General features: G+C 45.0%; 1 long non-coding RNA gene across 1 annotated transcript in view; it reads right to left on the minus strand.

Moving 5' to 3' along the window:
* The window catches only part of LOC308197173, a 104003-nt gene extending 85544 nt beyond the window's left edge, over positions 1 to 18459 (minus strand). The window contains exons 1-2 of the long non-coding RNA XR_013952654.1: positions 8172 to 18459; positions 1431 to 4794 (exon numbers count right to left, since the gene is read on the minus strand). This is a non-coding gene — a long non-coding RNA (uncharacterized lncRNA). The remainder of the gene's footprint in view (positions 1 to 1430; positions 4795 to 8171) is intronic.
* Between the last annotated feature and the right edge of the window lie 8915 nt (positions 18460 to 27374).

The raw sequence follows: 27374 nt of genomic DNA on the forward strand, positions 1-27374 counted from the left end.
ACTGAACAATGACACTGTAACCACTGCTTCTTCTTCCACTGCAGCCCAGGTGGCCCTTACACCAGTTGATTTGGCAGGGAACAGAGAACAAAGCTAAGCGCTCATGGGCAAAGAAATTCTTCAGCAGAAATTGCTGCTCAAGTAGCAGACGGGGATCTCAAGTATTTTGCATATTGTGTTCCACCACAGTTGTCTGATAGTGAGCTGATGGTGACATTTCATACTTATATTTCAGCAGCTTAATCCTGGCATAACGTATTTAAAGAACATTTTACAAGAGGCAAGCAAGTGTAATTCAATACAGTAAAAAGCATCAAAGCTGTGAAAGTGGAATGAAAGCACAAATACTGGAAGGGTAAACTGAGAAGCAGCTACTGAGGCCAAGGAGTCTGTAAGCAGCAGGTGGAGCAAGCCTCACCATGCCTAGAACCACGACTGCAGCAGTTTCTCAAAGTCAGAGGAACTTGCTTGTTCAGAAACCAATGTAAATAAAATCGGATTCAATCAGAGACTTTATCTGTGTTCTAGGTATAAACAAGTTAAGAAAAAAAGTATTTATTCTGCCAAAAGATTTTTTTCCAACTCTAAACCCAAGTTTTCAAAAACAAAACAAAAATACTAACAACAAAAGAATTAGCTTCAGATTTATTCTTTGTACAGAATAAAATTTCTACTAACCCCATGTGGCTAAGGAGTACATGCATATTTATCAACTACGCGGGAAGTTTTGCTACATCTGTTATCAGTTTTTACATGATGTTGTGCAAGAGCATCCCGGGTCAAGTAGGTCACAGAAATGACAACCCATATACTGCTCCTTCCAAAGCCCTCTCAAGCTCCATTTAGCAGAAAGATCCCGATCTATCCAGATGCCAGCAGCCCCTGGTGCAGCTCCGAGTGCCATTTGCTCAGCTCAGCAAGGGCTGCTCTCCAGCAGAGCATTGGTAAGTAGCAGCCACAGGGGGGAGATGAGAGGCAGAGCCTTTCAGTACTTATTTTCCAGGTACAATCAGACAGATACATCACGTTCTCTGGCAGCTGCCAGTCTCACAAGGAAAGAATTGAAATTTTGGTGCAAGGCTTACTAGTCAGGCTCTCTTAAAATGAAGAAGCTCTATGGTGTTTTTAGACACTTGTGTACTACTGTGATACATGAGGGCTGACAAAACTGAAAAGAAAAAGGGTTTCAGAGAACCAAGCTTTGTCATGATAGAAATCAGCTTAAGAGAGACTTCCATTCCTCCACATCCATAATCACTTTAAGCTAACACTGTTTCTGGGCTAACGATTTCCAAAATGTCAAGAAAAGCAGCCCAGACAATGTTTAATCTCTGTTTTCAGAAGCAAAATGACTTAGAAACACACAGCATCCAGTGAGACTCCGAGAGAAGAGGACATGCTCGGGTGAAAGGGCTCTGGCCAAGGCTTACCTGGCTCACACCATCTCGCTGCTCCTCTCCCTGGCTGCGCAGAGCTCCCCTGGGCTGCGCATCACTGAGCGCCGCTGAAAGACCAAATGTGACTTCAGTTCTGTCTGATTCAAGACTTAATCCAAAATATAGCCCAACTAAGGTTGCTCTCTGCCAAACTCCTCTCACTGGATCACATCAAACCTAACCCTGATCTGAAAGACCTGACCTAAGAGAAACCCTCCCGTATTTCTAGACTGCACCCAAGCCCCAGGGTTTATTGCACACCTGTACGCAATCAAGTCTCCTGGCAGCCTAATCCCTCTCTGCTTGCCCTCCTCTATTCTTGCAAGCAATACGATTCAGCTGGAGCAGGACATTTAGCCTGAGGAATTTACAGGCTTTGACTAGATCTTGTGCTGGGAGAATAACCAGATTTACAGAGTGATTGACAAGGTATCAGCAGCACGGGCAAGAAGTACATCAAGAATTTTTTAACCTGTTCGTGGTTTATAGACATATAAAAAAAAATGTTAACTCCAAACAGATAGACCTACAGTAATCAGCAAGCCTCAATAAAGAGACAACGAGGCACCCGATAAGAACCTCAAAATTAGCAAAGTCAGTCTCCCAGGTCTCCTACAGCGAGCAGCTCCCAGCCAGGCCGAGGGGGACCCGGCGATGGCCGGCGGGCCCAGCCCTGCCGCAGCCCCGTGTGGAGGCGGCAGTGGTCCTGTGCGCCTGGGAGAGCGGCAGAAAGAGGGAACAGGGCCCTGGAAAGGCCTGAAGCCAAAAAGCGAGGAACTCTCCAACAGCAGAGGGTCCCGAGGCGCCAGCCACAGGACGTGTGCCCCCAGCACGGCTGGCACGAGGGGCTGCGGGCCGCGCTGCCAGCCCTGCTCCAAGCCTGGGGGCTGCCAGCCGTAGCCCTGCGCTGCCCAAAGGCTTCCTGCTCTCAAAGGGCTGCACCGAACTCCACTGCCTGCTCGCGCTTACCTTCCTCCTTCCAAACCGCATGTCCCTGATCCCTCCTCCCCCAGAAGTTACAGAGTGCCAGCTGGGACGTACAAAGGAATAAGAGATGAGAAAAACAGCATTTTCTGAAACAAGCACCAAAATTGATGTGCAGCTTTTCAGGAAAAGAACAGCATAGGGATAATGAGGTTTTAAGTAGGTGCCATGGTTTATTACAAATTTATCTTTATTCATAAAATCTCCCACTAGTAATATTCCTGGCTGTAGTAGGGAATACAATATCAAATTAAGTTCCAAATACTTGAGTACAGTCAACCACTAAACCACAGTGCAATCACTTTAACAAAGTGATCCAACATAATTAATTCTTATTTTCATAAAATAAAATTAATCTTCCAATAACATTGGATCGCAATATCACGTTGGAGATCCTCAAGGTGTTGTGACAGTTTATGCCTTTAATGTACGTCACGACTGTAATTTTGCTTTTAGTACGTAAAGGATGTGGATTGATTTCTTGTTTGGCTGAGTGGCAAGTCAGAGGAGGCTAAAATGGAGGAAAGTTAATCGGACGGTCCACTCAGTCCTTTATACTCAGGTACAGATATGAAAGATTAATTGAACAGAGGTCCCACTAACTTGTGTTTATCTCTCAGTGCCACGTCCTTCATGATATCAAGGTCTCACTGGGATCTCAGGGACAGTTTAACATGAGTATGACTTAGCCCTCGAGCTGTGTATTCAATTTAGCATCAGCGAATGTATGGCAACACATGAAAGAGGGCTACTTGGGGACAAACCCATAGCATTCAGCTCAATGCAGCTGCTGTCTTCTTTGTAACTAGGTTTGTGCTGCGCTACCCAAAGCTTTTTTTGCTTGGTTTTAGATGAAGAAGTTTCTGCATAAACTGTGCTGTACATGTTGCCTCCATCATGATCTGTGACTGCCAGAGCATGTCCAATTATTCCATTGAATTCAGCAGTTTCAAAGGTTGTTTAGATGTATGTATGCCAACTGCTTCCTTTTGACTTGCTTACTTTGTTAAGGGGTATTAGGGATAAGAAGAAAGAAGCCATCTAATTACTTGTTACCTGCCAGGAAAAAAAAAAATGCATACTGAGGTATCTAGGTTAAATGGGGAATGAACGGTTTTCTCTTTCCTTCAGAAGAAGAGGGAGAGCAATGACAAGGCATGGGTATGAGGAACGCCACATCTCGGGGCAGGGGTTAACAGGAATCTTGTCTAACATATTGATCTGAATTTACAGTAGTGCCTGTTTCTTCAGTGCAGGGAAAGATCGGTGAAATTTTCAAAACCTTTGCACAGTTTAAATGCAGATCGTTGTCATTTGCACTCCTGACAACAGCAGCTTAGTGCGGGTGTTGCCTTCAGAGGTGGACTGGCTTAGGTGCATTGCCATTAAGAGGTGACAATGACATCACCTCCCTTTTTTACCAATTAACTTAGCAGCAAGATGACAGTCGAGACCTGTTACAGGAGATGGGATAACAGAGCTTTTAGGAAGAATGAGATACTGCTCTCCCTGGCCCTGTTACAACCCCACTACACTGCACATGCTGGGTGGTGTGGGCCAGATGACAACCAGGTGCTGAGCTCACATACAAGCCCAGAAGAGGAGCAAAACTCGCCTTTTCCCTTCAGTGGGAAATAGCGTATTTGTAAAAACTGCAGGTTTCATTTTTCTTTTTTTTTTTTTATTTAGTTTTCAAGTCCACTCCCTTCCAACAGCTAGTTAAAGCATATCAAAGTTATTTCTTTCCCTCTAAGAAGTTTTCCAGTTGCATTAACAGATTCTGCTCTACTGAGCTTCTGAAACAAACTGTTGGTGATACGCCTTGTGCATTGCCTTTTCTTCCTGTTGGCTTTCTACTTCCTTGCTCACATCTCTGCTGGAAAGTGTAAGAAATCGGGCGCTTGAAGTGATGACCACTTAGCATAGCTGAGGAAATCACTGTATCATGAAAAGTGGAAAAAAGACATTATAAAGAATGAGTAGACAGTTTTGTCTTGTCCTCCCTTCAGCCAGATCTGGACAAAAGAGAAATATGTAGCACTGAGCAAAGCAGGGAGAGCCACGATGTCATCCCAGCTCAGACCTTAAGAAACTGCAAATTGTTTTTTCTGGAATTTTAGATTTTTTCTTACATGTTCCATCTTTTTATTAGCCAGACAAAATTTTATGTATTTTATACTTATGACTGCTGCTTTCTTGATTCAGGTGTGGTGGAAGAACATTTTCCAGCTCTGGTCACTGCAAAGTCACATTACAAAGCAGTTCAAGTCTACAGAGGTCAACAGGCACTTGTGGCAGAATGTTATTGTTTTTTCAATACCAAAAGTCCTCACCAAATTTGTAAGGTTCAGGGTTTGAATCTGTTTCACCTCACCTGTAAGGTAATATAATCAAATGTATAAATATAAAATAATATATAATGTTTATAACATTTATATCATATATAATATTTATAATATAAATATATAAATCAAATATAATCAAATGTTTTACTAAGATAACTGAACAGTCATGTAGAGTAACCCAAGCTGACTTTGGTGTTAACAGAACTGGTAAATGGCAAAATTAAGCTTAAAACTCTTTGTCCACATTCGTGGTGTAGGTTTCCTGGAGGTGATGAAGCTGGGTTATAAGAGGTAGACAAACCAATGAACAGTGAAAAATCAGTCTTAAGCCGGCTGAAACTAGGCATTTACAAGAAAAATTCCCTTTGTAGTATTGTTGTTGTTGTTGTTGTTATTATGCATGGCTCAAACATCAAGTGGAAAATGATTGTTTGACTGCTGAGGTGGCTGCTCCCAGGAAGGTGTAAAACATCAATTTACCTCTTGGGAATACTTCCAAAAAAAGGAAACAAAATAAAATAAGCCGTTAAAAACAGGAGGATGTATATGAAAGGGATATTTTTAAAAGTTAATATTTTATTACTATTATTGGTATGCTCTTAAAAAATTATACTATATAAAAATCTTCCAAGGCACAGAAAGACTGTACTTAAAAGGACACCCAACTTAACAGCAATACTTCCTTTTTTTCTGGTCGTTTCTGTATTTCTTCCTTTTGCTGTAGTTCACAAGAAATTATTCACTGCTTCCCTGTGGGCTTAGCGTTATCCTTCCCATCAGGTTCATTTACTCCTTTGCTTCAGAGGTGAGCTCTGCTCAGATTTCAGATCACTACTTTATCACTCTAAGGAGGAGAAAGCCCTTTCTGGACAGTGAGTAAGGGACTATTCTGCAGGGGTAGTAACAGGAAAATAAATGTGTCTGGTTGTAAGGACGTGAAAAGCAGAGGAGTCAGCACTCCTGGGCTCAATTGAAAGCACAGCATCTGTGTGCAACCCTGAGCACTTTATCTGCCTTATTTAGCTTCCCCATCTGTAAAATGGGAATAGTAGCCTCACAGGATCGTCCCAAATCTTCATTAATTAATATTTACATGAGTTAAGGATCTTTAAATCTCAGATCACGTTTAACTACTAAACATATTACTAAAACAAGGAGAAATAAAAGTCAGATATTAGTAGGATAAGGGACTGAAAGGGACTTAAATCCCTAAAGCACCTCATATTCTCGGTGGGATTACACAGATCTGAACCATCGCCCATCCTGCTCCCCAAGCAGCAATGCAGAGCCACAGCCTCCATGGGCAAATTGTGCCAGTGCCCAAGTGCCCTTAAATACAGCAGAAAACATTTATTAATAACTAAAGAATTCTCCTTTGCTGCAATTTAAGTCAATCTGTTTTCACACTGCCCTGAGTGGACATGGATAACGGCTTAACGCTTTGTTCTGTGCAATATGCTTTTACATAATTAAACACTTCTCATGTCCCTCCTTGGGATTCTTGCCTCTAGACTGAACAACATCAGTGCTTTCTTTTTTTCCTCATTAGCATGTACAAGCATTTTCTTGGGAACTGTCTAGAATAATCCTACTCTTCTGCATCACTGCCCGCGTTATTAAGGAGAGTGTGAACAGGAGAATTATTCTCAGAGTATTCCACAAATTCTTGCTCAGTTAAGCCTTCCCCAGGGTAAATGGTCTTATGAGATGCAGAGTAAATACTGTGAGGATTAGTCTCAAAATGTTTCTCAACTTCGAAAACTAGCATTAGTGCAAATCAGTCATAACCATGCTTGGCCTGGTTAAGTCTCTGGGTTTTAACAAATATTTTCACATAGGAAATGATTTCTAGGAATGACTTTTAGTCCAGGAGTTCATTGCTTATGAGATAAATGAGTTTAACATTTGAATAAACAGATTTGGTCCCTCTTAGGGATAAGGCTGTATTACTGTTCTGTCGTGTACCTGAGAGGCTGGATCTTGTGAAACAGTGGCTCGAGGAGGGGAGGGGGGGACACCACATGGAGGTGCATCTCGATAAACTATTTAATTAAAGGAAGAGAAGGAAGGATAAGTTTTCTTCCTGTGTAGCCATGTTTAACTTATTGTTTGCTTTTCTTCATTAGATAGAAACCATACATGGGTAAATACACAGATTATTAAAACAGTCAAGCTACAAAAAGAACCACAGTAAGTTTCAACTATCTTGTTAAAAACACTGTTTTTCTTCTGTGTTCATGAAGTACCAAGAAGTTGACAGTCCCAAACTCTGAACAAGTACTACCAAGATAAACAGGTATTTTAATAACTGGCTTCTGTACATGGCTCATTCAGATGGAATGAGGCACGGTCATCTGGAAAGCTTTCTGAAGACCTGCTTTTCCTCTGTTGTAAATTAGTTGGGTCTCTTTTAAAGCAGAACCCTTATTCTGAAAAATGGTCATGTGCATAGGGAGGAGGAGATCTAAGAGCAGGAATAATTGGACTTACCTGTTTGATGACCCTAAATTCCTGATGCTTATAAACCTACTTTATTTCTCTTTGGTTTTTCAAAAACATAGGACTTAAATTGATAGCAACCTCAGGACTTGCAGGGCTGAACAATAAGCAAGCAGTAAGTACACTTGACTTTTAGAGCACAGATTAATATTACTGTGTTCCTTAGCTGAAAATTGCCCTTCTGACAAATTTTCTCTGGCTATTTTTCCCCACTATGTTGTCGTTGTCTGAGGGAGTAAGAGTCTATTCTAAGAATTCTTATAATACATTTATCTGGAGAAACTAGGAGTAAAACCTTACTCGAATGAACACCTGTTCTCCTGAGACAGCAGCAAAGAGAAGGTTTTGTCACACAATGAAGTGGAAAATAAAGACAATTTTTAATTCTGATTTAAAAAATCTTGCTAGAAGGATGCACAGTGTTATGTCCTTTCTATAAAGTCATTCTTAGTTTTCTTTCAAAATATTTAGTTTTAGAATATGAATGAAATGAAAATTTGAACATATACAAAAGAAAATGACATTGGAAACATTAAGTACTATACATGTGTTTGCATAATTATTATATTGTGCAGTAAAATGTCTAATCAACCAGACTTCTCTAAATAAAAGAGCAAAAACACTTCTACATATGCTATGAAGGAAGGAAGGCACTGAATGCAGTTCCACTAGAGAGGTTTTGTGTTTTGTTTTTTCTTTTTTTCTAATTAGTATAAATTTTGCAGTTCTTTAAGTTTTCAAAGCATGGTTTGAAGTTCTCTAAGTCTTTCCATTTGAAGGAATTTGAGGCACTGCGTCAGGGACCTGGCACCTACACTTCACAGCAGGTGTAGGAGTGTGTCAAAATATAAAATGATACTTCTGACTACTGCCATCAAGAAATAAATAGCATGTTACTCTGGCTCACCTTTACTCACAGGCCACAGCTGCTTTCCATCTTCTGGGTGTTTTGGCTTCTCCAGTGCTGCCACCTGCCCCATACCTTTCTTTTTAGCATCTCAGCAAGACCTTGATGTGCATGAGTAGCGAACACATAAGAGTACAGAAACCTCCACCTTTCAAATCCTTCTCAAGACTGAAATTTCCTACTCCTTTGCAGAAGATATGTCTGAAATAGGAAAGCATAAAGAAAGTAAGAGCAAAAGAAAAGAGGGTTTTTTGGCATACATCTCCTGCACACCAAGAAGGATTGCTCCAGCAGGTCATCCAGGCTATAGCCTCTTGACCCCAATTGACGAATGATGCTGAGCAGCCACTGAATTGACAGAAAAAGCCTCCAAAGGTCACACTATCATTCTACACAGAAATTTCTCCCAGACTTCAGATCCAGCAGTCAGCTGACCCTGTGTTTGCCAGCCAGAAAGTCAAAGACACAAAAATTCAGGTTATGCTCTGAGATGTAAATGATAGGTTAAACTTTTCTGTTTTTATAAAACTACACATTTTATAAAAAATTGATAGCTTTTCTTCAACCTATTCATAATGTACATTCTCTAGATTTCCAGTTAAGCTTTTTTTTTTTTTTTTAATCCCTAGGTTGAAACTTGCAATTTTCCTCAAAATGAGCTGCTCAAGAGACCTGATTAGATTAGAACTCAAGCAAACAATGATGCTTGAGTTGACACCATCATTAAAGCTGAGTGTGAAAGTCTGCACTGTAACATTGCCGTAACACCAATGCCTTGCAGTCCTATAATGTGCACTCTCATAAGATGCTTCCTCATGTTGTCCCATAAGTGCAAATAGGATTCATTTTCCTCCTGCCTGGGAACTGTGAAGACGTATGATTCCTGTTATACTTTATCAAATGTCGTTAATAGCATTGCACTTTATCATAAGAAAATGACTCATCTGAAGCTGCTGACTGAAAATACATAGAAGACAAAAGTCTCATATCCACATAAGCAGAAAGCACAAATCTCCTGCTAAATTTGGGTGAAACTGGCCACACTATTAAAGAATCAAGGTGGGAATGTGCAAACCAAGAGGAAACTAAGAGGAAGGTTTTGCCGGTCTGTTACACATGATCTGTAAAACACTTGTGCCTCTGCACATCCGAGACTGCAGATACCCAGGAACTGCATTTCTGGATAAGAGTCCTGTTATCCAGAAATGGGTTTCTGACTTGAAACACAGATTTTTCAATTCCTTTTGAAGTCTTGGACTTTATTTCTTCGTATTACTCTATTACTAACTTCTCTGTGACAGAACTTGTCCACAATGTGGCTGAAATGTGCTGACCTGTGATATGCTGGGACTGCAGCTTAAGTGAACAAGGATTTTCAGTTTCACGCAGGTTTGTCTGAGTTCACAGTACCACGTTTTATCATTCACTTCTCATTTTACAGAAAGGACTATTGCTTGATAAGCAATGTCTTCCTTTTTTTTTTTTTCATTTTCTTTTTTTCTTGTTGTTGTTTTTTCCTTTCAGGACAAAATACCACATTGGTCCAGATCTATTAAAAACTGCAGAAACAGGAATGGTGCACATGTGCATCAGCCTCAAATCTAAAACCAGCTGATGTGGCCCCAGCACGGACCAACGCATTGAAAGCACGCCAGGCATATTGTCAGGTTCAAAGCCTCTCTGTGAACCCAGCTGATTTTCAGCCACCTGGGTTGCTGTTTAGATGCAACCACAGTTGAAAGACCATCTGCATAGCAAGATGCTGGAAACGAAAACTAGAGTTCACTAATATGACAGCAAACCTGTAATAGTTCCTACGACAGCCTGCCAAGTGCTGGATGATCGTAGGATCACTTTAAGTGAGGCTCTCCAGCTGCTACCCTGACCAGGCAGGTCAGTCACCTGGTCTGGGACCAGAACCCAGATTTCTTATTCAGTATCAGAATTATAGCTAAGGAATGCTTTTGGCCAGCTGAACCAGCACTGGGAAATGTCCTACTCCACGTGAAATAAAGGGGCTACACACAAGTGAAATACCACCCTTGGCGATGCTCAGCCCCTGGGCGCGTCCCTGAGCCACTGTCCGTGGGGACCCGCAGGGAGCAGGGTGGGACAGAGACCCCGCACTGCTGCCAGCCCGGCCCCGGGGCTCCGTGCCCCTCTGGGGAGAGGCGTTGGGTCCTGCTGGGCAGGGGCCCCCAGCTTAACACACAAATGTAGAGCTCTACGTTCAGTGTTTTGGAAGGAAAGGAACAAAATCACAAAGGACATGAAGCAGAGGAAACATTCACATTGTAATTAACCAAAAATAGGGCAGTCACACTCCCACTGACACTCTTTTTCAGATCTTTTATCAACAAGAGTTACTCGGCTATTTTTATCATCAGGATGCGCAAGCAACACTGGAGGTGCAAAGTGGATGGGCAGAGGTGGATAATTTATGCACAGAAAGATAAAAGAGTGCTCAAACCAAGGTGAAAAATGTGCTGTGCTCCTCTCACAATTGCATTTTCACTTTTCCTCCCCCGTGTGATGGAGGCCTCCACATCTCCTCTAATAAATAGAAGGAAGGAGAAAGATGGAGCTGTCAGTTTAGTTGCACTGCTGAGCTGGGGACTGCGGGGGGAAGTTAAGGCTGTGCACAGGGAGAGAGAGAGTTGAAATAAAGTACAGCCTGGCATCGAGATGAGGCATTTTCTTTGTTCAGACTGGAAAAAAAAGATCAGGCAAGAAGGGATAAACCAAAGGTCTTAAGATTTTTTTATTTGTTAAGGTGATGGAAGAGGTGACAAAAATATTTGTGTGATGTTAAAAGCAGGAACCCTGGCAAGCTGGTCCTCACTGACAGCAGATTCTGGGATATTTCAGGATGGTGAAATAGGAGAACATTACTGCTTCACAGTGGTGCTGTGTCACATTTTTCTTTCTACCTGTAGCGTTTCGGTCACGCGCCAGGCAGCTGTTTGTCCACCTCTCCAGCGCTTTGGGACCTCCCTGCAGCCCTGGGCTCTTGTCATCTCACATTGTGCTGGAAAACACAGAAATGCCGTTTTGGCTCCTCGGCTATTCGGGAAGCGGTATGAGACGGTCCTGTCACTGCCTTGTGTCACCCACACCCCCCAGTGACTGCCTTGTCACGGGGTGCTGAGGCTTGCACACGCACAGGCACAGGATCAAAGCCGAGCAGCGCAGCTCAGCCCGGGCGTACCGACGGAGCCCGGGGCCCTGCGGACATCCCGAGCTCGGGATCGAGCAGTCGGATACCGCCTCTGGATTTTGTCAGCAGTCGGTCAGGTGTGGCAGAGTTAACTCGGCGTGCACCTGAGGTAGCATCCACGTTAGCTGCCCTTCTCATTTTTCAGAAGTGCCCAAGGATAGACAGGGGACAATAAACAGTGGCGTCTTGCAGCTGACGTGCACCTGCTTTTAATTAGTCTGATGATGGGACACGTGGAGCAACAGAGAAGAGTGCACCCGAGGTAAGCAGCCTTCTAATTTGTGAGAAACTTCAGGTTTTAAGGCACTGGCAGCAGGAGATCTGTGAATTTTCCCTGCACCGCGCAAGCCCCGGCAGTGCCTGCAGACAACAGACTTGAGATGTATTAATGACCATGAACCTGACCCTGGTCATGAACCCACGCCGCCCTTACAGCACTGTAATTCCGCCTCTGCCGCGAAGAAATACGTCCGCCTCTGACTCCTTCACCGGGATGGACAGGAGGTGACAGCCTACAGACCCTCCGCCCAGCCAGGTGTCACCCCACCGGGGCCACTGCTGCCTTCTTGCTTCAGACTGAGATTCTTTCAATCTTCAGTTGTTTGTGTTTTCTCTAAATTCCAACTGTGCCACGATTTAAATTAATAATTGAGATTAGAAACTTGAAGAGATCTTCTGCAAATGTAGTACTTCCGTCAGTGTTATTTTTAATATAGCCTGCCTTGTATCAAACGCTCTTGCAAAGCTATTCCTCCTCAAGTTTGCTGAAGCTTTCCCTGTGGAGCACAGGAAAAAACGCCACGATCCCTCAGAAAATACAATTGCTAATTTTATGGTTTACCTCTACCTCACTTCAAAGTCTCATGCCTTGTACTAAAATACTAAACACAAAAGACTCGTAGATGAAATTGATTTTTTAAGTTATAAATTACACAAAACATGGTTTTTAATTGGATGTGCAAGAGAACATCTGCAATAACATCCGAAATAAATAGTTTTTTAAAAATAGCTTTCCTCTACAGAGCAATTTCTTTGGAACAAATAGAGTAAATGTAATAAAATGAACTTTGCATTTATATATTTATTTCTCTATTTGCATCACTTCGGAAAGTGAAAAATAATATAATTTTATTTTGGGCTCCAGAAAATACAAGCAGAGGGAGTTTTTATGACTTGCCCCATATCACACAACATTTACAGCAGACTAGAAGTAAGCAGAATTGCATTTCCCCCCCCCCCCGTGGGACTCACCCTTGCCCTACCATTAGGCTCCGTGTCTCTTTGGCGATTGAGATCACAGCCCCACCTTGGTCAATAGAAAGCTGTTACCAAATTAATGAAGCCTGCCTCTGGTTCTTGATGAGAACCCAAATTTCTGATAGCGCTTTGCAGAAGGTCATAGCAAAGGCTAAAAAAAAAAAAAATCGTTTGGAAAGTAAAATGCAGATGGCATTGAGTTAATATGAGAAGAAAGCGCCTTGTCATTAACGAGATGGGAATAAACGAGAATAGATACGAAGAAACCTGGAGAAGCGGGGCCTGTGACTCCCTGCAGAGACAGCTCTGAAGGCACCCGCTGCCCAGTTCTCCCAGCTTAAGGGCCCAGATCCCAGGCTGGATGCTGGGAACACTGGACGCTGCGTGCCGTGTGCCCCAGGGGGGGTCAACGTCTGTCCCCCAGGGCCGGCAGCGGCCGCGGGGCCGAGGTGAGGGCAAGAGGAGCAGGGCTCAGGGACACCTGGCGGGGAGGCTGCGGGCCTGGGGATGGCGTCTGCAGCGGGATAAAAATCCTTCAGCAATCAAAACAATTACAACAATTAGCAGTTGTTAGTAATCGATTAAAGCCATCAGTCCTGAAGATCTCTAAGGTTAAGTGCAATCAGCATGCATTTGATCACACTGAGCAGGCCCAGGAATTGTGGTGCAGCAACATATTTGAGGAATTATTGTAGAAAGAAAAAATAGTAAATTCAAATGACTGGTTGGTGGGAACGAGCACTGGAAAGGTACAGGAAAAATGAGTAAAATGGTAACTGCAACCAAGTGTGTTTTTAGAAAGAAGAAGTGAGAAAAAGAGAAAAAAGAGTGAAAGAGCAGGGAAGAAAGAGAGAAAGCAAGAACTCAAGCAAGAAAACTGAATAAAAAGGAGAAAAAGAGAAAGAAAATGGCTCAAAAAATAAATTTAACTTTTAAGGTCATGCCCATGACCTTCCAATGTTCCTGAGCTCTCACCTTCCACCCATTGACCCTGGCTTTCAGACTCAGCCACTCCTCGATTCCCTGCTCACTTATTCCTTGTATCTGTTACACAGGGCAGAAAATAAAGTTTTGCCAGTATACAGCCATTTTTCTCAGCTCTCATTCTTTAGCCAGTTCCTTTAATTTTGCACATTTCTTTACCATCTCACAGGTCTGGTTCCTTCAGCACCACACCAACAGGCACACCTCCCGTCCCACAGCGTGTTGATGTCACGGCCACCCCATCCCTCGCACGCTCATTACTTTATTATACTATTAATATAATAGAGACCACTACAAAGCACTTTGCATCAATAAATGTTAAGTCCCTAAATTGTGATTGCTCCCTCTTTTTTTTTTTTTTTTTAATATATGTAATAGAAGAGAAAAATCTACCTGGATATAGCATATACATCATACACATACACAGAGATATTTACGAATGCTCAGTAGATCTGCAAATAATATAGAGCAGTCAGCAGAGGAGGTGTTTTCTTCTAAATCAAAACAAAGAAAAGAAACCATAAAAGGACCTGATCTACCACTTTTGAAGTCAAAAGAAAACTCTCAGTGACTTCAGTGAAGCTGGATCAAGCTCAAAGTCTGCATATTTCTGTTTTCATGAGTCGTGTAAACTCCATCTGTTTTCCAGTCCCTGTGGGGAAATGCCATCTTTCTGTTTTCATTATTCAGTTTGCTCTCTCTGTTGTAGTTTGTACTCAACTCTACCAGTTTTACAAAACACAATATTTTATGGTGCAGTGCTCAGCTCTCTCACAGAGGCCTCGGTTCCTGTGGCATGACTGACATCAAGCATTTTTAATTAAAAAGCAAACTTTATTACTCCATAACCTCCTCTTCCATCTTTTCTCCTCTGAAGAACAGGATTCTGGTCATGAAAGACAGCACAATACAGAGCTCTTATTTTTATTTCATTGGTGCTCTGTCCCAGATTTACACATATTAAGCATGCCTGAGATCCTCATCTCCTCCATCCTGACTGTGATGTAAAGTTTTAAAGCTGACTGGACCTGGCTGAGAAGTCATCTGTCTCTGAATGGCGGTAGCGAGGCCAAAGCCCTTAAGGGACATCACGGCCAACGCAAGATGGAGCGGTAGGTCCTCTATGGCCAGTGCCCCCATTCCACAGGACAGCAGCAAGGAGAGATTTTCACATGATGCCTTCAGTACCGTTGGCTTCAAAGCTCCTGGCAGCCAATACCTTCTGCCATCAATTACATCCGTGAGTTTGGTAATGGATGCACACAAGCTGAGAGGCTGTGTTCAACAAAAAGCTAAAAAAAATAAATAAAATAGGTACAGCACTGCAGACCTGCCTACATTATCTGGACCAGCAAAACTTGTCCGAAAGTTACATGCTCCTTGTTATGTGTCCTTCCGCGTTCCTGTGAAAGGAGTGAAGCCGACTGAAGACTGCAGAGGTTCAGCTGACTGCCAGTAGTGACTAATTTAGTCAAATTAATGCAGACATCAGCCTATAGGTAATTGTTGCCCACAGGTAAGAGATGACAGTAATACCTAGCCCTTCCCTGGCACTCCTCATGGAAACACCTGTGGAAGTGCTCCCGCTCCAGGCCCCGGGAGCCCAGCGCGGGCGAGCGGCTCGCCGAGGGCAGTGACAGCAGCGACCGGCTGAGCCAGGGCTTTGCCGTGCCAGGACACCAGCTCAGCTTAGGACGTGAAGCATTTCGGCCTGGCAGCACTTTCCTACCGGCTGTAAGGACTTGTGCCATTAGCAAACGCGGATCCTGCAGGATCCTGGCACCAGCAGCACGGTCCCGTCCTTACGGCAGCCTCGGCGTTAGCTGCAGGAAGCACGCCGTCCTGGAGCGGGACCTGCCTGTGGCTGGGAGGCAAAGCTAACTCTAGGAGCTGTGGTTAAACAAAGCACATTAGCCCTCAGAAACCAATTAGGTTCTTCATTATCAGTGGAAGGGAATAAGGCGAGAAAGCTTCGTGGTAATCGAGTCAGTGAATAAGGCCCTAGTTCACTAATTCATTTGGGTATTAACAAGTGAAATCTTGCCTATATTGTGATTCTATAATTTTGAAATAATTCCTAAAAGCAAAATTAAAATACAGACCCAACAGCAAATTTATATATCATTCTCATTTTCAATGACACTACATACAAATTCCTTTTCTATCTAGGTAGTTCTGAACATCGAAAAAAAATCATTCAAACAGTGGTCTTTCAAAGGTCAAGCAAGGATATAATAATAACAGCGCGTCCTTGCGGGTAAGGCAGATGGGCGCGTCTATAGGTACCCTCAGCTGGCTTGTAAACTCTGTTCTTTGTTGCTAAAATGAGACTACAGCACATGCCACTGTCTGCACAGTCTTCACATACAGAAAACCTATATATCGCTGTCCACAGCTTGAAGACATTCAAACTGAGCTAAAGAGGGAAGGAAGGAAGTTACCCAGATGTGAGTGAATGCATCAGGAGCAGATTCATTTACGTCCATGTCTACATCGTGTTTACATTATCCTCTCCAGCTGTTTTTCTGTGCACAACAATATTTATAAATTGCCGTGTAAGAGAACAGAATATTAAGGTCTATCACTGGTAAGAACAGCAAGAGTACTCAGGGGTTCATTACACCAACCTAAGTCATGGGGAAGGAAGGTTGCAAATTCTTGAAAACAGGGTATTTTAGTCCTTTATTCTTTCCAGATTACTAAGGTATACTGAAATAGTTCCTGTGTATGTTTGTTTTGTAGTATAATGCTTGTCAGAGAGATGCATTAGTGTACTTTGGCTTTAATAAGTACAACAAAATAGAAAGATTTTTCTTCTCAAAACACTGAAAGTTTTGTCATGAAAGGGAAAACTGAATTTTTAAGTAGATGAAATCATGCATATTAGTGAAAAATAACATAGTAAGTAACACATCAGCAGTTGCCTTCCATTAGGGTCTGTGAGACATGCTGTCAGTGTAAGTGCCAGCTCCCCAGTGCCCGTACTGAGCAGGGCCAGCGCAGCAGCACCGCGCTCACCACCGGCTCTCCGCCTCACCCGTGCCCAGAGGAAACCAGGTTAGCTTACGTTTGGTAAAACACAGTCACCAGACACAACAGTGCTGACAACCTAGCCCAGAGTGATGCAGAGGGGCACGGAAAGCCTACCAAATCTGAAGAACAGGGAAAAAGAAATAATACTGGTGGAACAGCACATACGTCTGTCAGGGTTCTAGAATAAAAATACAAAAGAAAAGCCTTGCAAGCAATTGTCTGCATCAGTTGGTGCTGGCAAAGATTGATGACAATGATAAGTATGATGAATTGATGCTGTAATTATGGATATATGAAGTTTTATGAGGAGACAACCAATGTGTCACTATTTATACACAGCTGAAAAAGCACTACCAATTTCCTTCAGACTGTCTGCAGCTTCAGGAATTAGTCATTACTGCAGGCCTGCCTTTAGATAATGATTTACCAAATGTGAATGTTTTGCACCTGAAGATGATCTAGACCTCCATACTGAAATGAGGTTTAAAGAGCCAAACATAACTGAAAAGCATTTAAATCCTTTCTTTTGTTTGGTAGAAACCATTCTCAGGAAATATATTTATATATATGTATTTTGCAAAACTTTTAAACAGCATCCTGCAAGACCTACATATGCTGAGGCTGTGAAGCTGAACAAAAACAAAAATGTGAAAAGATTTGTTTTTACTTACTAAACATGTACACAATTGAGTAAGAAATTGCAATGCTTGCTGATACGGGAGCTGGAAACCTGGTTTACATACAAATAAATTCTGGATACTACCATACCATACTAATGCAGGGGTTTAATCAGCCCCAGAATTAGGAAAGCATACGAACGTGAGCGCCACGGGGATGGGCGGTCAGCTGCTGTTCCGGACTCCACTGAGGTCCCTGCAGGTTTCAGGCCCGCCAGGAGCCCTCCAGCACCACGTCCTCACCAGGAGGCACCTGCGGACACCGGCTACGTGCCCCAGCACTGGCTTTGCTGCGCCAGACACGGACGGTGCGCAGGGACCTGCAGGGCGCAGCAGCAGTAACTGGGCCACCTCCGAGCCCGCTGATGGCCACCCAGCATCGGGAGCTGACCATCAGGGGGCCCGCGTGGGGTTTGGTGCATCAAACATCCTGAAACCGCACAGCCTTATGTCAGCATCATAGCCCTTAGTTAGAATAAAGGCGCTGAATGTCTGAAGGAATAGGCAGGGGGTACTTGCACAACCAGAATGTCACCAGGTTTCGTACATGTTAGATATAAACATCTTGGGGAGCTTGGCATTTTTATAATTGCTGGGTAAATATCAAAACTAAAACTAAATTCACTGATGCTTAACATGTGTTGACATGCGGGAGATTTACCAGGTTCACACTGACATGAAAGCAAGGCTACCCCATTTTCCTGAAAAAATGCGTACTTTATGCAAAGCCGCTGCTTCACATCCTTCAGACTCCAGACACAGGGCCAGCAGCTTTGGGGCAAATAAGAGTTCCTCCAGAGGCTCACGCTAATGTACCAGATCATGAGTTGTTCGTACCCATAACTGGTACAAAACTGCTTCCTTTTTTTTGCCTTTTAATATCCTATGAGTTTTTAAAGTAAATAATGAATTAGTATTCACATGTTTATGGTCTTTTTTTACTTCGTATCTTATACCTCAAAGAGAATTCTTCTGCTTATCGAAAGGACAGACATCCTGCATGACAAAGCAGCTCCTGGGAAGCGCTCCTGTTTGTCTTACAGTCTATGAGGACAGAACAGTTTAATGTTTTGGCAGAAGGCGCAAGTGAGCTTCTCTTCAGTGAAGAAGGAAAATAAGCTTAGTGCTAAGACAAATAGAAAATATTGATCTATCTCCAGGTACTGTAGCTGAAAACCTTTTGTAAAATATATCATCCCCTATCCCTACTGATCAATGCCCTTTGTCTTTCACCAGCTAGTTCTTGGTAGTGGAAAGTTTAACTTTGAGCACACAGACACAAAAAAAAAATAATAATAATAATAAAAAAACACCCTATATGAGCATCAGCTAAATGAGCAGCACGAGTGCTTCAGGACCTGCATGCATCGGCCGTGCCTGCAGGAGAGCCTGGCCGTGACCACCTCGCAGGCTGTCCTTCTGCACTTGCTGCCTTCTGGCAAAGTGACCAAGTAACGTGAGCATCCAGTGCTATTTCTTTCCTTTCATGCGTACTACAGCTACATGCGTTCAGCTACATGCATAGGGTTAGTTATGAAAACCAGCAAAAAGCAGTACAAACACACAACCCCTGGAAAAGAGGCATTGGTTGTATACAGAAATAACAGCAGCTTCCAAAACCCTTCCTGTGAGTGAGGGATGGATAAATAATCAGCTTCCAGCCCACAAGTCGGCCCTCCTGGACGCTGGTATCAGGCTGCCTGGGGAGCTGAGAGACAAAGCCCCAAGAAGCCGGGAGCCATCCCGGGAAGCACGGCCCGTCATGAAAACCCGTAAGCCTGCAACTCGCCCAGAACGCTGCCAAGACTGAAATCAGAGCAAAATGAGAGCGCTTGAGTGCCTGGCCCCGCTCGCAGCCAGGCTGCGTGCTGGGGGGGCGGGGGGGCCGCGGGATGGCTACCAGCACAGACCCGGAGGGGCACACGCAGCCAGCGCACAGCCGGCTGATTTATTTACGTAAATCTGCCATCAGTGCCTCGAAACAGGTAATCAACTCCAATTTAAACCGACGCTTGAAACGCTTCCTGTTTATTACAGGTTTACATGGTTTGGGATGGGATTTTTCAGGCCAGCTTGTTTGTGTCTCCTCTCTGCTTTTATTAAGAGCAGGCCTGTGCCATAATATTATTTTTCATACTCTCGTACCACTGACAGCACATCCATCATTCCTCATAATTGCATCTAACAAATATTGATTTTGACTCTGAAGGAGTAAATAGAAACATTAAAGTGCTTTTGCAGAAGGCACAAACACTAGTGGAAAGCATATTTAACAGACCGGCGAGGATGCAGCCCGTGTCCTGTGACGGAGCGTATGGCTGCGGGACAGCAGCACCGATTTACGGTGGCTTAGGAACAGCACAACAGCCATCGTGCTGAGCTGTGCGACCCAGTGCTGTCAATATGGGTGTCGCTCAGTCCAATCCATCTCAAAACACTTTCTCAGAGCTTCCTGGATGGGAAGAAATAAGTGTATTTAGCCTCCGAAAACCGTTCAGGCTGCTAACACGCGTTGCTGCGCTGCGCGCCGAGCCCAGGGCGCAGCGTGCAGCAGGCAGTACCTGCGGTGGTGCCACCAGGCCCCGCAGAGACACAGCCGGGCAGCAGCAGAGCTGGGCTGCCCTGTGGTTGTTACAACGCCCCGGTCTCTGTTTCTTCCTCCTGGATCTTCCTCCGGGTGTCCCCTCAGACTCGGCATCGTGGCACAGCGGTGGTGCCGCACCGGGGGGATGCAGTGCTGCCGCGTGCCGTGCTTAGCTCAGCTCTCACGGGCTAGAAGCTCACAGGGGAACCTTGGGTTCCATGCCTGCATCTCCTGGTTGTGTACAACCGAGCAGCTGTACCCAGGCAGGGTATTTTGCTCCATGTACAGCTCCTCCTCTGCTCCCCGACGTTACCCCTGCAGCCGTGCGAGACACCGGCAGAGGTGACACTGCTGCAGCAACTCGTCCCTTGGTCCCCAGGCAGCGCAGCTCTGGTGCCTCACCCAATTTATCCGTGTTGCAAATAAAATTTTCTTCGGAGAGGTTTGTAGAAACATTCCCCAGCGTTGGAAATGGATGAGGCACACCTTTCAAAAGGTATTGCATTGCAGGCAGAGGCAGAAATCATAGGATCACAGGAGTCATTTAGGTTGGAAAAGACCCATAAGATTGTCACGTCCAACCACCACCCAACAGTACAAGTCCACCACTAAACCACGTCCCTTAGTGCCACATCCACACGTCTCTTAAACACCTCCAGGGATGAGGATGCTCCCTGGGCAGCCTGTCCCAGTGCTTGACTGCCCTCTCCGTGAAGAAACTCTTGTTGATCTCCAATCTAAACCTCCCCTGGTGCAACTTGAGGCCATTTTCTCATCTCCTATGTATCCCCAGTCAACCTTTCAGCCTTTAGCCTTTTCATAAATGAAACCTAGAAAGCTCTTCATGCGTAAGACCAGAAATGTAAGGTTTCTGGCAGAAACAAGCAAATGCAGCACATAGGAAAAGAGAGAAATAAATCTGTAAAAAAAGGAAAGAAAATGTAATTATTTGGAAAATTTAAGACTTTTGTATGGAGAGTACCAGTCTCTGATTGCTTAACATAGCGTCATTGGTAAATTAACCTTGTAAATACGAGGTATCAAATAGCTTTGGTCTCTTTGACAAAAACAAACAAACAAATAAATAAACAAATAAAAGTCCTACAGTTATCCAGTTCCCTTAGACCCGATATATGGGAAGAAATATCAGAACACCAGAACGGAAAATAACCTCCACCTGTAAGTTTTTGTGACTTAATGAAAAATGAAGATGCTTGAAGTACGTGGAAATGAGAATACCTGGTGATACCTTCCTCTTCCAGAACTCTGATTGTGTCTTCACAAATATCTGGGCCTTAGGGGTTTGGTTTGTGGTTGTGTGTTGCTTTGCTTTGTTTTAAATGTGAACAAAAATCTTGTAATGAAAAGAAAAACACTGATTTGGTACGGAGCTCTTTTTAGGAAGCATATATGTACTAGTTAATCAGTAGTTAATTAGCAATTAGTAAATACTCTTTATCCAAATCCCCCAGCAATTAGCCATATTGCTGCAGATCACTTACGACAAACGTTATGAAAAACAAGTGCCTTGCTGATGCACGGGGCTCTCCAGCACAGGTGCCCTCAGCTTCGCGCAGCGGCAGCACGCGCACGTGATGGGAGGGCTGAGGTGCAGCAGCTGCTGGCACCCCGCAGCGGCACAGTCACAGTCACGGTGCCTCCTCGACAGGTACCAGCACCGCAGTCACCTTCATTACACCGGGGCTGGCACGCTCCGCTTTCAGAAAGAAAAATGGTTTCAATTACGGCTGCACGGCGCTCCGTCCTTTCTGAGCACGGAGCTGAAGTGACAAGTCAGGATGGCAAAACTCTCCAACGGGTCCCTGAACCACAAAAACAGCTCTGCAAACTTCCCTGCTCCCGCCTACGGGGCTCTGAGCTCAGAGATCCAGCGGGCTGGAGGAAGGTGCAAGTGTCACCACCCATCGCTGTCAGGCCTTTAAGCTCTGTGCTTTTACATTGCCAGGACACTATCGCACCCCCATCACAGCCACCATTAAAATTCAGGACAGGCAAGGACTGATATCCGTGGTCTTGCCAAAGGTCAAAGTAAAATATAAAAAAGATCATTCCCAGTAAGACTGAGGTCACCCTGACATATCTTCATTAGGAAAAAATATAAGGAGCAAATTCCCTCCCCTCACCTTACTTCATAGTCCCTGGAGCCGAACACAAAGCAGCAGTCAGCTACACAGAGGTCTCTCAGCTCCGGACAGACAGTGCAGGTTTCACCCCTGCTCTCACCAGGACTCTGGACTCTCCTTTCTGCATTTCTGAGGGGTTGAAATCACCATCAAAGCAAGAGATGTTCTAATGAGCAACTGTTTTGTTTTCTTAATTTTTTTTCAGCATTTTTTTCGGGAGAGTTTAAATTTTGCAGGAGCCGCTACTTTCAACAACAGCCCTTTGGGCAACACATTCAGGCATTTGTGCCCCAGCTGGAGAAAATTTCAAGAGGAAAAGAAAAAAACCCTAACATCAAGCAAGCAGCATAATGGCATGCAATAAATAACATCAGAAGAAGAAATCATTCTAGAGAAACTTGGTTGACTACTGACAGCTTTACAGAGTGGGAAGATAAAAAGAAAAATTATACATTTGACATGCAGTAAAGTATTGGACATTGTGTCTCTACTGAATCTTGATGGCTAACGTGATTCTGACTGTCTTGTACGGGAAATACCACCACTCCGGGACTGGGAGGAAGGCAGACGCTCAGCACGCCTGCGGCACGGCAGCGGGAAGCTTCGCCCGGCAGTCACAGTGAACCACTGCACCGGCTGCAAGTCTCCAGCATCCATGGAAAATTAACGAACTGATCAAGACATCAGATCCCCCACTGGACAAACACTTGGTAAAACGAAAGCGTCGGTCAGGTGCTAGCACATCAGGAGAACACTAAAGATGAATATAATAAGTTGAATTTTTTCTCTAACAACTAAGTTCTAACGTTAGAATGAAATTCTGAACATGAGACAAATGAACATTAATAGAAGATTAAAGGGGGAAATCAACAAAAGTCACTCGAGAGACAAGACATTCCTTCTTAACAAACACGCCCTTTCAAAAACTGATCATTATCTGATACAGCAGCCTCCTGAGTTAGCAAAGGTCACTGGGAGAAAGCCAAAAAGGGATGCAGGAATATCACATTTCTGTGCACATCCTTTTCCCAGAAAGGCCATGAACTGCAGTCTGGAGAGCACAAGTGGAAAAGAACAAGACAGCTGTCTGCAAACATCCATTAGCCAAGAAACCGCATTACTGGAAAGACAGGACATGGCAGAAATGGCTTTGTGCTGTGTACCTTACCCACAGCCACTTGGACCTGGGAAAGGCTTTTATTCCTCTGCTTCCTTGCACATATTCCTCCAAAATGCCTGGGTAAGTTGGTGAATAACAATCAGGGCATTATATACCTAAGCAAAACAAAAACATGTATTTCTCCATAAGAGCTCCCCTGCAAGCCCACCCGATGCCACGTAGCAGCAGAAGGCGCTGAGCCCTGCAGCCAGCTGCCCCCTCGATGTGCTCAGGGGGCGTGGAACTGTAGTTTTCGGCAGGACTTTCATAAGGCTTTCAAGAGGCATCATCAATAGCTATCAGGCCTTTAAGCTTTGTGCTTTAAATTGCCAGGACACCATTGCCAGGACACCGGCTCCCGGCATGGCTCCCGTCCCCATGCATCCCCTCCTGCCCCCCCCACGCACATCCCATCCCCACCACCTCCACTGCTTTCATCACTCGAGAAGTGTTAAGTTGGAAATAAAGAACAAAAACAAATTTTAAAAACTTTCCCGGGTGAGTTAATCTATTGCAACAACAGGCTTTGTGATTAACCAGGCACCAAACCAGCACAAACACAGAAAAACTTGGAGCCCCTGCGGCCGTCAGTCCGACACGGGGAGCCGCTGTGTGTCCGTGTGCTGAGCGGGCCGGGGCCCACGCTGGCTGTCGATGAGCATGGGACGAAGGCTGAGCCATGGAAAAGAGGATTTCACAACTGAGCAGCCCAGCAGCAAGATGTTCTGCAGGACACGAGCCGAGGGTGCTGTTCTCTTACAAAGCCGCAGCCCACGGGCTGCCTTTGCTCTCTCACTCTGTGCCGAGTGCCAGGACTACTGGGTGGCATGGACATCCCACCCCGTGGACAGGACAGCTGAGCCCCTGGACAGCGCACGTACCTCTGCTTTTGGGCCCTTGTCCCGTGGCTTTGGCCAAAAGGAGATGAAGAATTCCCATTCCGTTACTGAAGTGTGTGGGGAGCGGGGTCTGCCCGGCACGGGGACACCTCAGCCATGGCCTCCAACCCCTGCCAGTGCTGACGGAGCACTTCAAGCCCCCGCGCCAGCCAATCGATCGTGCATTGATTTGCAGGCAGCGTTTTGTAACGGCGAGCACAAAGGGAAGGGCTGGGAACCCACCGAACTGCGGAGGTCGTACCGCAGAGGGACACGAGCCTGGACACACACGGGCGTGCAGCGGGACCCCAGGGGCAGGGGGGGCCGTTCCTCCATGCTGAGCACAGACGGCAGCGGTGGTGAGTTCCCCACAGCTCTGCGGGGCCTGCTGTGCCCTCGGTTAATGCACCTCATGGCCATACGCGGGAGCTGCTTCACCTGCGTCTCTTCTGAAGATGAAGCACTGCGAGGAGCCCCCACCCTGTCCCCAGCTGTCTCCGTTTGCCAGTGTCCTTCGTGTGCAGTTTGGGGCTCCGCAATATAAAAAGGGCGTTAAGATGCAGAGCAGGGCAACCAAACTAGTAAAAGGGCTGGAGGGCATGTCCGGGGAGGAGAGGCTGGGGACACTGGAGACAAGGAGGCCGAGAGGCGACCTCCTTGCCCTCTGCAGCTCCCCAACGAGGGCAAGCGCAGAGGCAGGCGCTGCTCTCCTCTCCCCGGTAGTTGATAACAGGATGTGCAGAATGGCACAGAGCTGCACCAGGTTCAGACTGGACGTCAGGAAAAAGTCCCTTACCGTGAGGGGTCAAACCCCGGGCCAGGCTCCTCGCACGGCGCTTGGTGCCCGGTGCCTGGCAGCGTTCGGGGGGCGTTTGCACAATGCCCTCAGTAACGAGCCTTAACGTTTGCTCAGCCCTGAGGTGGTCGGGCAGCGGGGCTTGGCGAGCCTTCCAGCCGCCTCCAGCACGGAGAGCACCTTCCCTGGGTGGCAGCGGGTGGCTCCCCAGCGCAGCGTGCCCAGCGGGGCCGCGCCGAGCCCCCGTGAGTCCCCGCTGGGGCCGTGCTCCCCACCCCACCTCCCCGACCAGACATCGACAGCTTCCCAAGCCTCTGAGCCCTGGCACATTCACTCGGCTGGCACCCGGAGGAGGAAGCTGGAGGCAGGCACCTCCAGCACAGCGCTCCCTCGCTGCGAGGCACCCTGGCTTTGCGGATAACGCAGCTCCAGGGAAGTTCACCTGCAGGATGCTCTTTCCTCTCCTCTCCTTCCTGCCGTTACTGCTGCAGGTGCCTGGGGCTCATCTCCATTGACATGACCAGCCTGTTGTTAATAGCTCTGCTTTAATTAATCTGGAGGGTGGGAAGAGAGAGAGACGATCTTAGCAGAATCTAATGCATAAGAGGATCATATTTTGTCTTTTGGGGAATTGCAGCTGCAATAAACACAAACATTGAGGTTTCTAAAGGCTGTGTAACAGAAGATGGCCAGAGGCAATCTTACTAACTGATTTCTATGGCTTAAAAACTATTTTTCATCATTGAAGAACATGATTTACTTTCTTAGAGGCATCTGTTCAGAGAAATACCTTGTTTCATCAGTTTTGCTTGCATTAATTCTGACTTCCACTCCCCAGGCTCATCATCTGGCAGAGCCTGCCTTGCCGCGTTGGGGCAGCGTAACCGCGACGGGCAGCCCGAGGGTGCGTGACAAGGCACAGACAAACGGGGCGCTCTCCGGGACACCTCGGCGCTCGGCTGCGTAAGGACATCCAGTTTCGGTAGTCTTTTCCTTCTCCTGACCACTGCAGCAAGGAGAACTGGATACTTAACACGAATCAGGAATGAGAGAAATAGAAACCCAGATTTTGACCAAAATTACTGGCCAAATCCAGGGCTGGTCCTCGGAGTTTCTACCTATGTTATTTGAGGGATTCATCACTTTTAAGAGACTTAATTTCCTTGTGGTATCAAATAAAACGTTTTTTAAAGGTACTTGTACACTGTATAACCTAGAGTTAGTATCAAGGTTAAAATCACATTGGACAAACACCTTGAAAAATACTGATGAATATGACTTCCTAGCGTGTATGTATATACAGATATAACGCTGTTCACAGGACAATATTTATCAATGACCACAATAATTACCTATACATTTGACCTTTAATATAGTAAATAAAATAACTGAAATAGATAAAAAAGCAGAACTCCAAATGTGCGGTCTATCACCAAACCACCACCCATCCTGTTCTCCCTGTTCAGGTGCCGCACACCTGTAATTTGGCAGTTCTTTTAGCTGCTGCACAGGAAATTCTCCTTTTCACAGCCAGCATTATAACATCCATACCAAAAAAAAGTGCTCTGATAATAGGTCTCCAGTGTGCTGCTCCCGAGCAGGCAAAAGTCTCATTAGCTGAATGATAGTTCTCTGGCTGTAATGCCTCTCCTCCCAGTCTGCACCTGTGTGTTAACTGTATTTTAAACACAAATATAGAAAAGAACTTCAGAAAAACAGCAAACAAAGAGCAAGTTTTTTTTTTTTTTAAAAAAAAAAAAACACCTTTGGAGAGATTTCTTTCTGAAGCCTCACAGCAGACTAAAAATAAACAGAGCATCCGCGACCCCTCCAGCTCTGTTTCCAGGCATCAGTACCCGGCACGTTGTTTATGACCACACGCACCAGACAACAGAACCCGCAGCCGGAGGCCCCGTCTTTTCTCAGATTTCTGGGAAAATCTAAATGCCTGATTTTATTTTCATATCCACCTCAGAGGCATACTAATTAATGATTAGCTATGTTACAGCGAAAGTGTGGGCTCTGCCTTGGGTTGCCAGCGTGCCAGGCACCACGCAAAGCCCTGGTTTACCTGAGGAAGGAGCTCCACCTTCAGAATCACGCTGGGGGAGCTCGGCTGCTGCCGTTCTTCAGGCACAGGTCCCTTTGAGAAAACTCGTACATTAGAATCAACGTTTCTTTCCAAATCGCTTCTATATCTTTAAAAAATATTAATATAATGCGCCTGTACGGGATTTGCTAACTCAGGGCCAGTACTGCTTAATGCTTTATGACCTTAAGTGATAAAGAAGAGCTTAAGTGGTAAAGCCAGTGTTAAAACAGTACTTGTACGTGGCCCCAAAGACTGATTCTCATATGCCTCTCTGCTAAAAAAAAAAAAAAAAAGGTCAGGAGTGAATTTATGCATTTTCTACCTAGAACATAGGGTACAACATCTTACCAAGTTCACTTTCTTGGTCTGATACCTCTGCTTT

Source organism: Anser brachyrhynchus, assembly GCF_964034855.1.
Source record: "Anser brachyrhynchus genome assembly, chromosome: 6".
NCBI classification, from domain to species: domain Eukaryota; kingdom Metazoa; phylum Chordata; class Aves; order Anseriformes; family Anatidae; genus Anser; species Anser brachyrhynchus.